At 35.0% G+C, this 15353-nt stretch overlaps 1 protein-coding gene across 5 annotated transcripts in view; it reads right to left on the bottom strand.

The window, feature by feature from the left end:
* Positions 1–15353, bottom strand: part of LOC136848235 (uncharacterized) — a 264110-nt gene that overhangs the window by 185447 nt on the left and 63310 nt on the right. For 2 of the 5 annotated variants that reach the window (XM_067120590.1, XM_067120592.1), the window contains exon 2: positions 14543–14589. The exons of the other annotated variants lie outside the window; for them this stretch is intronic. The gene's annotated coding sequence lies outside the window, so the exon portion shown is untranslated. The remainder of the gene's footprint in view (positions 1–14542; positions 14590–15353) is intronic. 5 annotated transcript variants of the gene reach the window in all.

Raw genomic sequence — 15353 nt, 5'->3', positions numbered from 1 at the left:
AGTCAATTCAAAGTGAATTCAATCCTTTCAACATAGTGATACACCGGCGGGCGAAGCCAATTTAAGGGGGACGTGATCTTCCCGTCGCAACTTCCGACGGGAACAACTCGGGGTTTGGGGGGCGGGGATCTCGTCTCATCTACTACACAAGTCTAATTATGGTTTCCATTTCGCTAATGATATAATCGAGCAGAAGAAGAAGAAGAAGAAGAAGAAGAAGAAGAAGAAGAAGAAGAAGAAGAAGAAGAAGAAGAAGAAGATTAAGTTGCGGAGGCGATGAGTGACGGGGATCGACAGGCGGGCCATATTAATTTGTTCGGGTCTGCGTTGTGGAATAAAGACGAGAAATGGGCATTGTAATGAAATAGTATGTGTTTTATCCGTAGAGTTTTAGAAGATTTAAACGCTGTGTAATTATTGTATTACGTAGATTTTATTGGGAAGAGACAGAAAGTGGTCATTGTGATGAAATTGCTTGTGTTTTATCCGTAGAGTCTTTGACTATTTTTATCTTGCGGTACAATTGTTGTAATCCGTAGATTTTCTTAGACTCTCTCCCTCTCTACTTGGTTTGTTTATTGAAATTTCAGTTACGTTTATTGCAATGGACAGCCTTTCTCTCTCTCTCTCTCTCTCTCTCTCTCTCTCTCTCTCTCTCTCTCTCTCTCTGTCTTGTTAGTTATCCCTAAAACTATTTTAATTGTCCGCCACATTTTCAAACACTCGAGACTTTTATTGTATGTATTACGCAGACAATATTTTAGGCTGGTCTGTATATCTGTGTATACATCATGTTCCAGTTGTTCTACATAATGTAAGCATTTAGACAGAATCACACATTATGCCTGAGAAAGAGCTGGGGACTTTAATAACACACACATGCACACAAATATATATATATATATATATATATATATATATATATATATATATATATATATATATATATGTGTGTGTGTGTGTGTGTGTGTGTGTGTGTGTGTTTGTGTGTGAGAGAGAGAGTGAGAGAGACACAGAAAGAGAGACTTGCACGTACGTTTCCCTATGAATGTCATTCTACTTATTCGATTCGTTAATTCCATCAGATCGTTTTCTTTCGCTTTATATTTCAGTCCACCCCTCTTTGCGAGTTCCATTTCCGGTTTAGTGCCCCCCCCCCTTAATCCCCACCACCTTCACTTCACCCAAAAGCGTTTGCCAAAATTTCCAACCCAAAACGTAGCAGCACTCTACGGCTGTGAAGGGTTGACTGCATTTTCGTGTATCATGGGCCCAGGTGACCTACCTGAGTTTGTCCCTAATGTGCTTACGACTTGGATGGGCTCCAAGTGATGCCGTTTGGTTCTGTCTCCATAAGTAGGGTATTGTGTCGGAATACCACTGGAGAATAAGAGGATCTGCTGACCTCCCACCTGTCGCAGGTAGGAGTAGTAATTAGTAATTTTTTTTTATTTCATGCAGGCCTTGTGCCGGTGTTAGTTCATGATCGTAAAACCGGCTTGCAGGACGCGTCGTATCATTATTTATCTTCTAAGATCCACATACTTTACTATCCCTGTTATGTATCTTTAATCTAATCTTATTTATCTACTGGTTAAAGGTGAGTACTGTGGTCTGATTGCTTCTGTTTAGATTTGTTATTGATTGATAGGTATATTATCATTCTGAAATGATTAACTTTTGTTTTGTTGTTTTTAGTTTTCTGTAAAAGAAAACTGTTGTGCCAGCTTTGTCTGTCCGTCAGCGCTTTTTTCTTTCAGCACTTCTTCTGTCCGCCCTCAGATCTAAAAACCCGCTGAGGCTAGAGGGCTGAAAATTGGTATGTTGATCATCCACCCTCCAATCATCAAACATACCAAATTGCAGCCCTCTAGCCTCTGGTGTTTTCATTTTATTTAAGGTTAAAGTTAGCCATACTCCTGCTTCTGGCAACGCTATAGGATGGGCCACCACCTGCCCGTGGTTAAAGTTTCTTGGGCCCTGGCTCATACAGCATTATACCGTGACCACCGAAAGATAGATCTATTTTTGGTGGCCTTGATTATACGCCGTAGCGGCTGTACAGAAAACTCGATTGCGCCGAAGAAACTTCGGCGCTTTATTACTTGTTTCTTTTTATGCGGTGTAATTCTTTCATCTTTCTACAATGATATCAGTGTTGGTTAAAAAGAATGTAAGTTTAAGTTGACCCCAATTCTTTTACAACTGTCTTGTCTCGATGACTGATGCAAAATTCAATATATACGCAACTGTTATAAAGTTCTGATGACAAATATGCTGTATTTCTAACATTTTCATATTTAATCCTTAATCTACTGATGAAGTCATTCCCCTAAACAGAAGGTAATGATTTATAATAAGTGAACAAATAGTATTATCTCTTCACTTGCAATAAAAAAAATACATTATTTCTGCTTTCTATATACAGGAAACAGGCTCATTATTCCCTAAGCATTTCGACCAGAAATGAAGATATGAAAGCGTGCATTTTTTTAATGTCGTTTGAATTCGTTACAAAATTAACAGGGGTTTATGAAAATTACCAAGCTTAATATATAATTTGTGAAAGCTCCAAAGTAATGATGCATTTTATGAATGAATCGCTTAGTTGTATTTTCTGTATATAAAAATAGCTAGGTACTTAGGCGGTAATACTACAATTGGATATAAATTATCCTGTAAAATTTACCGTTATTTGCAAAGCAGGAGAAATAGTATGGCGATTATTTTTCCTTTATTTTACAACTGTAAAGGAAAATTGGCAAAATAATTCAGCATTGCAGAACACATTTCTCATCTTTTCCATACTTTGCACTCGACAAAGAGAGTGAAAAGATGGCGAAATCATGAATGGCACACGTAGAATTTTCTCAACTTCTTGTATTTTCAGTGAAAAAAAAACATATTATGTTGAACAGTATAACACTTTCTATGAAATTCCTAATGCCAAGTATTACATAAACCTCCTGAGTAAAGGTGTAAGGTCAGGTGTCATTTAGCACATCTGAAATTTGGGGAAAAATGACAGGTGCAATGAGACTCTTGGAAGAGTAGAAATAGAGCTCAAAGAATCATCCTGCAGTGCCTAAGATGGATTATTTGTTGGATTAAGCTGGCTTTATGCCAACGTGGGTCCTTGTCCTAAGGTCAGAAAAGAAATAGGAAGTACTGAGGGGATCTTAAGGTCCTACCCAATTCTTGAAACCCATTTAATATACATACATACGTATATATATATATATATATATATATATATATATATATATATATATATATATTTGTCTCTCTCTCTCATATATATATATATATATATATATATATATATATATATATATATATATATATATATATATATATATAAAGGTAATTTATTCAAGAATGGAGAGCATTCATGAATGAACAAGAACTTGGAAACTCATGGCAAATTAAAAGAATATGTGCCAGTGCAAAAAGATTTTATAATTTCTGCCCTAAAATGGATTTCGTTATGGTACTTCCATCTTTATAAGCGCGCTGCTACTTTCATTTTCTTCAGAAGCCTGGCATCAAAGCACCCTTTCTCTTTAATGGCAAACAGAGTAGATGTTCCTGTGCGTGTCCTGGGTAAAAAAAATGAATACTACTCTCCGCATTATGCAAAATTAATTCACAACGGGGTATCTATTCATATGTGGCACGTGATTTATTAAAGGGGATAAAAATAAAAAAAAAATACAAATATGCCAGCCTCCTGATGTTTAGAATGGAATAGGCAGTACATCTAGGAGTGTGTAATGCGTTCCAAAATTAGATTTGCCCTGAAACAAGACCGCATCATTTCAAAATGTGTTATCCGAGGAGAAAGTAGGCTCTCTCTCTCTCTCTCTCTCTCTCTCTCTCTCTCTCTCTCTCTCTCTCTCTCTCTCTCTCTCTCTCTCTCTCTCTGCATCTGATGTCTTGCATGGCTAATGGAGTTCTAAGTCTAGTCAAATAAAGGTATATTTAAAAATAGAAATTTATGTATAAATAAGTATGTTTGTAAGTATATATATATTATGTTTATACTGTATATATATATATATATATATATATATATATATATATATATATATATATATATATATATATATTTATATATATATTCTATATATGTGTAAATATATTATATATGTATGTGTGTAGGTGTCTGTATACCCTTACACGTGTGCCATTGCATGTGCGTGTTTGTGTTTTCATTAATGTTTTTACGTATAGCTCGAGGAGCGGCGCAAAATAATGGCAGTTCACAAAATATGAAAGTAACCGAAAGCCATTATGATTCACGAGCCTAACTTATGCCGTTTATCATCGGTTATAATTTAAAACAGGGGATTTGGTGCCTTGAGATTAATCATAATGTGGAGTTGTCTTGAGAAGAGAGAGAGAGAGAGAGAGAGAGAGAGAGAGAGAGAGAGAGAGAGAGAGAGAGAGAGAGAGAGAGAGAGAGAGAGAGATGCTTATTCGGTTGCCCATCAAAGTATTTGTCGTAGTAACAAAAAGTTTGTATCAAATTGTTTTTAATTCAGTTTGTTTCGTAATGCAGACAAGAGATTTTATATAAAACTGAACTGTTAGTAACACATAATTTTGTTTTAACGTTGGTTTTACGGAATGCTGATCATTTATCGCTATTTGCGTTTTGAAAGATTTAATCATAATCGTACATTTAGAAAGTTGATTCTAAACCCTGACTGTGTAAGGAGACAAGAATGACAATTGTCTCTTCACCTAGATTTGTCATGAATGACCTCATAAGGTGATTCATTATTCATTATCAGATAGTGAATTACTTCTTTGTTTATCTATGAAGGCTGACAGTAGTCAAAGCAATAATTGCATCGCTGTGCTCTTTCACAATAATGTGATTTAAGGGTTATTGATAAAACACTAACAAAATTATTTCATAGATCTAGTATCACGTAAGAACCTTACCCCCTTAGAAAGGTACCTCATAGTTGTTTAATTCCCTTGAATAATAAACAGAATAAGACGTCTCCAGCTGTCATTAAGTGCAGGGTATTGCTAGAAGGAAGCACCGTTGTACACTTTACAAAACTCAACTCCAAAATACATTTCCACGGCTAACTTTGCAACGGCAATAGACGAACGTCAGGTTACAATCTCGTTAAAGTCCTCCTCCTCCTCCTCCTCCTCTTCCTCCTCCTCCTCCTCCTCCTTCTCAAATTGCTCTTACCTTTACTAAACGTAGATTAGCCAGTAGCAGTCTGTCAAAATGAAGTCGTGATACTGGTGCTGTCCGAAGTGACTTTTTTCGCTTCATTAAAAAAACACCAGCACTCGCTCTTTCGCGTCTGTTTAATGCAAGACCGGAAAGTTTGATCTAACTTCGAGATGTAATTTGGCTCCAACTTTACACAGCATTTCTCCTGTACAGAAAATGCATCAGAGGAGCGTCAAGCAGACATAGAGCCACTCTGTTGAACAAGGAGGATGACTTGGAGAGAGTAATGTAGTGTAGACCCAGCGCAAACTCATTTTCCTTTTATATATATATATATATATATATATATATATATATATATATATATATATATATATATATATATTTCATGAATTTGACGAGAAGGGAAGACAAAATGAGAAGAGAAGGGAAAGACTGACGAGAGTGGACATCATGAATTCGACGGAAAGGGAAGAAAAATGAGAGGAAAAGAGATTAGACTGAAGAAAGCGGACATCATGAATTCGACGAGAAGGGGAGACAAGATGAGAAGAAAATAGACAGACTGATGAAAGTGGACATCATGAATTCAAAGCGAAGGGAGGGAAAGATAAGAAAAAAGGAAGGTCGAGAGTGGACATCACGAATTCAGCGAGACTGGAAGAGGAAAATAAAGAGAAAATGAGAAGACTGACGAATGCGGAATGTCACAGAGGAAGGAGAAGGGCAAAGCCATTTTGCATCCTTCAAAATCATTATTGCTTCGAAGCTGGAGGAGAATAAAAGGCCCGGCCTTTGGCGATGATATAGTCCTCAAAGGATATTAGCCAGCGTTTTAATTCAGAGCTTCCAGTATTCCAGGAAGCGCGCTGGAATACCCGCCCAGATGGCGTAGTATGATTTTAACTTTCTAACGAAAACGGTATTTAACTCCTGGACGTATTTCAAGAGAGTAATATTATTCCAAAATTCAGATTTATATCCCAATTTCAGAAGTTCCCGCGTTTATTTTGCATTTGAATTCCCTTTCAGAATGCACAGTAAAATTAAGCATTAGTTTTATAACGCAGCACGCTAATGAGAAAATGGTTCCGCGGAACGAAAGCTTTCACATATTTCCACGTTTTTGAAACCGAATGCAGGTATCAGTTTTCAGAGACAAAAAAAAAAACGAGGGCCGTGGGATTTAACGAAAGAAAAATCGCGCGAAAGTGTGAAATAACGACAATAACTCGAACAGACTACTAAAAAAAATTTTTAAAAGGCCGTTCCCGGAAGCATTTAGGAATGACGGAAAAGCAGACCTCATCAAAATGTAAATAAAACAAAAGCAATATATAGAAGTGAACGTCAGTATCGTTATTGAATTCTGGCGAACGGACTACTTTCGAAAGTTGGGTGAATTATTATATCTCCCTAACAACTGCAGCAGGATTATGGCGGGAATAGCTGATTGGATCAGGGCAGGATTTACTCAGGATAGGAAAGGGATTCGGCCTTGCCTTCGATTGTAATCTGACAAATGATTTCTTCAGGTACTTAAGCCCGTCTTAGTGGGAGTGAGATTTATGGGATTTAAAACAGCCAATTGAGCGGTTTTTGTCATGTTCGTTAGACATCCTATCCAGTGTTTTAAAGGAGATTTGAAATCAGTCGTGTCTCAAATAACATCTGAGGAAGACTAGCTTCTTCATATCTGTTGGAAAAAAGCATTTCACAAGACATAAAACTTGTAATAAATATCTATAAGTTATGAAGGGGTAAGAGTATGAATCCCTTTAGCGGAAAATGAAAAAAAAACATAATTTACCCACATAGATAATTACGTATCTTATTAACTTTTGAATCCTTCCTTCAATGGCACCGACATTTAAGTCCAAAATAACTGTAGGATATTTTCCATGAGTCCATTACATTCCTTCTCTTCCAGTAAAAATGCAGAAAAAGTTAAACTCATAATCATTGCCACAGTAAAAAATGAAATACCATTAAATTGAAATTAAGTTTGTGATGCACCTTGATTGTTAGTTATTCGCATTGTTTTGTAATGGAAGAAAAAGATATATATCTAAATACACAGTGTGTATTATGTAAGAAAGCAAAGGCAGCTTATAAGAAACATCAACAAAATAATGGACACAATTACATAATTAAGAAACTAAAACGAGACAATTCAGAACCCTCTCGAAAAAAAAAGAAAATTGAATGCATTAGAACAGATTGAAAAAAGATGTGTATCTTATTAAGGAGATAATGAAAGAATTCTGGTGGTCTCCCTGACTTATTCAATGAATGATGGAAAGAAAATCATAATTTCCCCCTTTTGCCCTATAAAAAATGATTAACAAGAAATGACGGAGTCATTTCCACGCCTGGTTATAATTCTGCCTTTCAAATCTCTCTCTTGATGTATATCAGACGCTAAATAAGAAATCATAAAGGAGGTGGAGGTGTTGGTGGATGGGGTGGGGGGGTGGAATGGGGAGGGGAAAGACCCATAAGGAGGAGAAAACGAGGAATATAAATAAAGGAAGGAAAAGAACCGAGGAGGAGGAGGAGGAGGAGGAGGAGGAGGAGGAGGAGGAGGAGGAGATAGGAGGAGACGGGATGGGCCTTGGGGCGTGTGTTTATGCCTTGTGGCTTTCGGTCTTTTTAATCAATATCTCCACCGGGACTGGGTGGCGGAGACCAGGGTAGTGTGTGAGAGGGGGAGAGAGAGAGCGAGAGAGAGAGAGACAGACAGAGGAGGAAGAAGCAGAGTAGGAGGGAAGGGAGATGAGTGGGGAGAGTGGGAGGGTGGAGCGGTGGGGGGTGGGGTTACGAGTATGCTGGGTGAATGCTTTTCATTTGACTTGACGTCGGAACGGGTGATGAGTCCTCATTTCACGAGGTGGAACTTCCTCCTCCTCCTCCTCCTCCTCCTCCTCCTCCCCTCTCCAACCTCCCTCTCCCTTCTCCCCATTCGTAGATGTCAACAAGTGGATAGGGAGCTTCGCGCATTTTATTTTATCTTAATTCTTTATACTTTGTTTATGAGTCAAGTCTGAATTAGAATTAGAATGGAGACGTCAGGAGTCTTCTAAAAAAAATCTTTCCGTTAAAGAAAAAATAAAATTTATGAATATTCGAAATCAAGAGGATGGTGTTTTTATGAAGTGAAGATCCTACGTAGGATTGGAATTTTTTTGTCTTCAGCAGAGCCACTTTAAGCTCTTCTTATCAATGCAATATTTCTTTTTTCATTCGTCTGACAGTTCAGTGAGACAACTCAAACAAGAATAGAAATGTCATTATTTTCTTAACTAATGAAGTATTCGTTTTCTTCATCTCTCTCTCTCTCTCTCTCTCTCTCTCTCTCTCTCTCTCTCTCTCTCTCTCTCTCTCTCTCTCTCTCTCTCTTGTGCAAAAACGGAAATAAGAATGTATCCATACTTTTATACTTAGAACAGAAATGTCATTATTTTCTGAACAAATGAAGCATTGATTTTGTTCATTCTCTCTCTCTCTCTCTCTCTCTCTCTCTCTCTCTCTCTCTCTCTCTCTCTCTCTCTCTCTCTCTCTCTCTCTCTCTCTCTCTCTCTCTCTCTATTTCTGCATAAAAGCAAATAAGAATATATCTGTACATTTCTAAATAAAATATACATGAATTTAGTGCCGCAAAGGGCAGAAATTTAAAAATCCTCAAGAAAAGCATAAACTTCGCGGCTGAGACCAACAATACTGCATTTCAAATTCTTTATGGCTTCTTTAACTTTACAACTCTCGTCTGGCAGTCGACCAGAAATACGTAAAAATAAAAAACACATGCATACACAGATAGACAGATAGATAGATAGATATTCACAAATATTAAGCCACAAATTTCGTAAAATATCCAATCCAAAATTTCTCGGGAAAACTTACACCCAGGGGGAATTATAAATCCCCATGGGTCTAAGTTATTCCTGAGGTATAGCGAACTGGACACTAAACAAAATTTGGAGCTTAGTATTTGTTAATATGAAAGAAATATACCATTGTGTATGTGACCAAAAAATTCATAGATAGCCGTGTGTACTATTATCTGGTCTTAATTGTGTTTATGCGCCTTAGTGTATGTTTGTGTGCGTGTGTGTACGTGTTCTTACAAAGTGCACAAGCGCATTACTTCTAAACTCTATTTTTAAACCATGCTCTCACTCAAATCACTTCAAATATAGAAAATCGCCGGATGTTCCCGAACTCCCCTTGTATTTATATATACCGCAGACGTGATATGACATACCCTAATTCTTTTTGACGCTAATAGACGCTGGCATCATCGGAATAAATTGATAAACCCCGAATAAATTCCCAGAGTTTGCGCAGGAAATCATAAACATGAAATGCGCTAGTACATTTGCATCTATCGACACTTATTACCATTTTCGTTCCAGATAAACGGATGCCGCCCAATTTCCATTCCTCTCATTAGCATCCCGTCAGATTTATCCGGCCGAAGCTGAGGCCTCGGAAGGGACTCGATGCCAAGTCTTGTCGACAGGTAACGACTTAATGAAAGGTAAGGTTGCTTTCGATATTAATGACGCATGTTATTGTCCGATATGCTTACGTCTAGTGTAGGTAATACGATTTGGTCTTTGGAAATTAATATATTATTGTAGGTAAAATGTTATTGTCTCTGGAAATTAGTATGTTATTGTAGATTTGTTATTGTCTTTGAAAATTATATTATTTTAGGTATGTTATTGTCTTAGGAAATTAATATATTATTTTAGATTTGTTATTGTCTTTGAAAATTAATATAGTATTTTAGATATGTTATTGTCTTCAGAAATTAATGTATTATTTTAGATAATACGTTATTGTCTTTGGAAAGTAATATAGTATTGCAGATATGTTACTGTCTTTGGAAATTAGTATATTATTTTAGATAATATGTTGTTATCTCTGGAAATGAATATTTGTTTTCGAAATATGGTGACAAATTAACCTTGGTAAAGCAAAGTGAACATTTATTTTCAGGTAATATATAAAAACTGCTAGCAAGAAAATCTGGCGTTTTGTTTAGTTAATATGTGTCCAGTGAATATTTATTTCCGAAATATGAGTGCTCATTAAATCTGTATGAGTGAATCATTTTTCAAATTACGATTTCAAATCCCGATAATTTTTCGGATAATAAAAATCGCATTCGAAACAAACTTAATATTCGTTTTTCAGATAAGTCTCCTCAAAAATAAATCTCTTGAAATTCCTTTGCAAGATCCATTTGATCCCGCTGACTTTAAACGGAATCGCGCATTATATCATCAAAATTTGAAAGAGCGTCACTTTTTACAAAACATTTATGGAGAAACAAAATCTACATCAGGGTGTATTGTTGTATATTATGCAGTTTAAACTATGTCTCATTCAATAATCAAAACAAAAATAAAAAAATACTAATTAACTGAAAGGTCTCAAAATAACTCTACGGATATATCACATAAAGTTTCATTAGCATGGCTTTATTCTTTAACAAGGCGTTATTTATCATAATTCTCTGAAACTATTTAAAAATCGAGTATAAATCTTTCAGAGGATGTCCAAAAATTCTTTCAGTCCCGGATTTTGTAACTTTATGTATCGCATTTCTCTGCCATTTCAAGAATATTGCGAAAGGATACCAGAGATAGGGCCAGCTGTCTCACTTTACCCCGCCCGAGGATTTCGGAAATTGTTTTTGCAAAGGAAAATATAATGTCATAAAATAGTTGCATTCTGCTTCTTGAAAATATTTGCAACTGAAAATGGAAAACAAAGAGGAATATACGAATTTACTTTGAAACTTCAATTCTACCTGCAAAAGATTTACAATACATTTACACGCCTTAACATTAAGTTAATAAAACTAACCCCAAAATTTGTTCGAGTGTATTGACAAGAAAAAGTTGAACATTATTCAGTTGATTTCCAAAGCGTCATAATTATGAAAATTAACCAGTCATAATCCCAATAGTCTTCGTCGGCCATCGAAATCAAGCGTCATGTTATGACTGGAAGGTTGTAGACATCAGTCAGAAATTACCAGATGAAATCTCTTTCTACCCTGGAATTAGATTCAGATTTGTTAACATTAAAACTTTCACGTTGAAATGCTCTATATTTTTACCATCTCGATAATGAAACAACAAATATAAAGAAAAATAAAGAAAAGTTCGAGTCTATAAAGATGTTGACACTCAATTGTAAAAAAAGAAAAATACTCAGCAATGTTGGTCAAATTTCCGAAGCTACAGTAATAAGGATTTATATTTTATTATACATACCTAACGAGCTGGTATCTTCAAGCATGCATTGATAAATATACGCAAATACAAATTACTCATGCAAATTATCTCCGTACATTTAATTAAACTCACGAATATTAATTCCTAATCCACACCTGCCGGAGTTACTATAAATAGGCCCGTGTCTCCAGATCACAAAAGGGGGCCCCGGGCGCCTGCGCAGGCGAGGAAACGTATTGTCATAAATCAAAAGGGGAAAAAAATATCCCGAAAGGATAATGATCTCCCATTCTGCAGGGGATCACCTGGTCCCTTTCGCTTCGTCAACCCAGTGAATGCGATATGAGCCTTAGAAAGCGTCAGGTTAATGATCCCTTCTTAAAAAAAAGAAAAAAAAAATCGCCTATAAAGAAGTTGTTTCTTTCTTTTTTTTCTCTCATTTCGTCCATTTCCGTCTTTCGGTGTGTGTGTGTGTGTGTGTGTGTGTTTTTAGGCCACCTCGCTGGCTTATGTGTATTCCATGTGAATGCGAACATTGGTGGTTTGTTAATGTATTCAATACATTCAGATGAATTTATGCTCTCAAAGACATTCAAGATATATATGTATATATATATGTACATACATACATACATACATATGTATATAGGCATATATATACATATATATATGTGTGTGTGGGTGTTATATATATATATATATATATATATATATATATATATATATATATATATATATATATATATATATATATATATATATACATACATACATTTACATGTACATAAACATACATTACACGTTACTCTGTATGCATGAACATGCATTGTTACACTTAATGCGACAGAAATAGAAAACGACATCTTATGCCATATGCTCAAGCTACAACCTCTATTGGATTTAACATAAATTTCAGATTGATTACATATAATGTCCACTAAAAATTAAAGCACATAAATAAAACGTAAGGAGCCAGTCTGTATCATTAATATTCCGTTTCCGTTATGATGACAGCAGCAGAAACTAGCAACCCCGAATATTCAAACACCAATAAACGTTATGTTATGCATGAGAAGTTAGTGAAAGGTCATTATTAAGGAAGGTAATATCAAAGAAGGTTTTATTGATGATGTCGCGACGTGACGTGACTAGGAAGTTTACAACACAAGACAAAGCCACTGGAAATGAACTGCTCAGGGAGATGTGATTTGTGTATATGTTTCAACAAGGCTTTGTAATTTTTATGTATTTATTTTTTGTAGAGAGAGAGAGAGAGAGAGAGAGAGAGAGAGAGAGAGAGAGAGAGAGAGAGAGAGAGAGAGAGAGAACTGAAATTTGATAAGGGTTCGAAGAACTGTTGTCAGAAGCAAATGTGTGAAGATATAGAATGTGCAGTAAGAGAAACGTGGAACGAATTGTTACTCTTGAAAGTGTCTATTTGTGGTAGTGTAGAGAAGCTACAAAAACTGCTAAACGAACTTGGAAACTTACTCATGGAAAAATATTTAACAGAAAATTTCAACAGCCTTGCGATTTAAATGAACAACTTTTTAACAGCAATACAAGTTAAATAGGTGATGAAGTTGATGAATATAGGTTGCATTTAGCGAATGTAACTGCTGCCAGTAGAATTAAATAAAAAAAAAAGCGTTTTTCCGTTGTTCCCTTGAGAAACCGAATGCTAGAATCAAAAATGGAATTGGTAAGAGATTTCTTCTTCAGGGAAGGAAAAACCTGTTCAGAAACCCATAAAGAGTTGAAAAGTTGTGGGAGAAAATCTGTTCCTTACTATATTGAATGTGAGGGTAACGCTTTTTTCTTTTTCTTCCGCGAGTCTGTTTTTTGGGCAGTCGACTTAACGATAAAAATGAAAGTATTTCATGGAGAAAAATCATTATGCAAACTCTTAGTATAATACACAGACGTGTACATATGCACGTGCAAACACACAAAGATATACACACACACATATATATATATATACACATACACACATACATATGTATACATGTGTGTGTCAATGTATCTTTGTGTGTGCGTAACCGTGGGTGTCGGAGTCTACCAAAATTATCAATTTTCTACCTTTCAGAGCATCATAAAAGCCATTGCATAAGTGACATTCATTCCAAGTTTTATGATGGAAATGTCAAGCGTGACTACAAAACTTAAAAGAATAATTTACCGAAGCGCAAAATAACCTTCCCTGACGTGCAAAATTCCCCACATGCCAATTGCATTTAATGGCGAAGAGAATACGTCGCAGAAAGACAAAAAAACAATAAAACACTTAAAAGACAAACGAATTTTTCACTGTGGAAAATCAGTTATCTATAATTTCAAACTATGTGATCTATTCATGGAAATACAAAGATGAACTTCTTTTGCGTGGTAGTCTAATTCATTAGCAAAGATGATAATGTTAATAAATTCTAAGCCCATAATATAATATATACAGTATATATTATGCAGATATATATTATTTTTCAGTCCTTTTTCCCCATTAACATTCTACTACCCTTTTTCAGAACGCCAGTAGCATTCCTAGACCATGCTTCAGGCTGCTAAGTATTCCAGTATCAAATCACACTTATATATAACAGATATATAATACAACAGTCAACTAAATGTGAAAATTACCGTAACATTAAAATGCAGAGATAACATAAGTCGCAAAAAGCTTGAAGCAGAAAGATGCTGTTTCTACAAATGCAGTCTATGGTCAGCTACGAGTTACTGGTTCAAGGTTAATTAGTGTCTAGGAATAGCCTTTCATTCATTAACAATCCGCTGTTATCAATTTGTATATATATGCATGTATATATGTCTATACACACACACACACACACACACACACACACACACACATATATATATATATATATATATATATATATATATATATATATATATATATATGTATATATATATATATATATATATATATATATATATATATATATATATATATATAATGTATGTATTATGTGTCCGTATGTTTGTGTATATATGATGTGTGTATATCTGTGTGCGAGTGTGTTTGTGTACGTGTATAGTTTATGAAAAGTTAGGGTTACATGCAATATATTCTTACCATTATACTGAATACTCCAACAGTTGTGAGGAGACAGTTGCGCTTACCTGGAAAAATAATACACTACAGTTAGCTGAGCTCATGGATAAAAATACCATTTTCATTTATTTATTATAATAACTCTTAGTTGACATAAAAAAAGCATCATTCTACGTAAAAAATAATATATATAATCCTTATGAATTGTAACAGAATTTCTGCTGTTGTTAATTAATTGGCAATGTAATTCTTCACTTAAAAATAGTTCTGAGCATTATCACGAATTTTAACCATTCATTGATATCAAATGATCCAGTGATTTTACTATTCTAGGCAAATTGTTATTAAATTACTTCTCATAATCTCCAGCATGATTCTGGCACTTCAAAATCTGATAAGAAGCCAGTAAAGTTGTATAATATATATATATATATATATATATATATATATATATATATATATATATATATATATATATATATATATATATATATATATATATATATATTATACATTCATCAACACATAAAGAGAAAGATTTAGTGTGAAAGAGAGAGAGTGATGTGAGAACGCTTGTCTGGTAATGAAAGCAGATCAAGTATTATTGCAACAGATACGAACACCAAGCACAGTTGAAGGTATAACAAATGTTAGTATTTGCATGTTTAAGTTTGTGCGTTTGTGTTGGCCAAAGTTTAAGCGTGTTTCAGCTCATTTGCACATGAAGCAACGATATTTTTAAAGCACTTTTATCAGAGAATCGAATATGATTTTACGACCTTAAGTGAAAGGGAATATAATTTTTTTCTTCAACACTGCAATCTTTAACATC

The sequence above is a fragment of the Macrobrachium rosenbergii genome, chromosome 18 (assembly GCF_040412425.1).
Source record: "Macrobrachium rosenbergii isolate ZJJX-2024 chromosome 18, ASM4041242v1, whole genome shotgun sequence".
NCBI classification, from domain to species: Eukaryota; Metazoa; Arthropoda; class Malacostraca; order Decapoda; family Palaemonidae; genus Macrobrachium; species Macrobrachium rosenbergii.
Note: the sequence above shows the minus strand (reverse complement) of the source record. Positions and strands in the feature narration are given on the sequence as shown.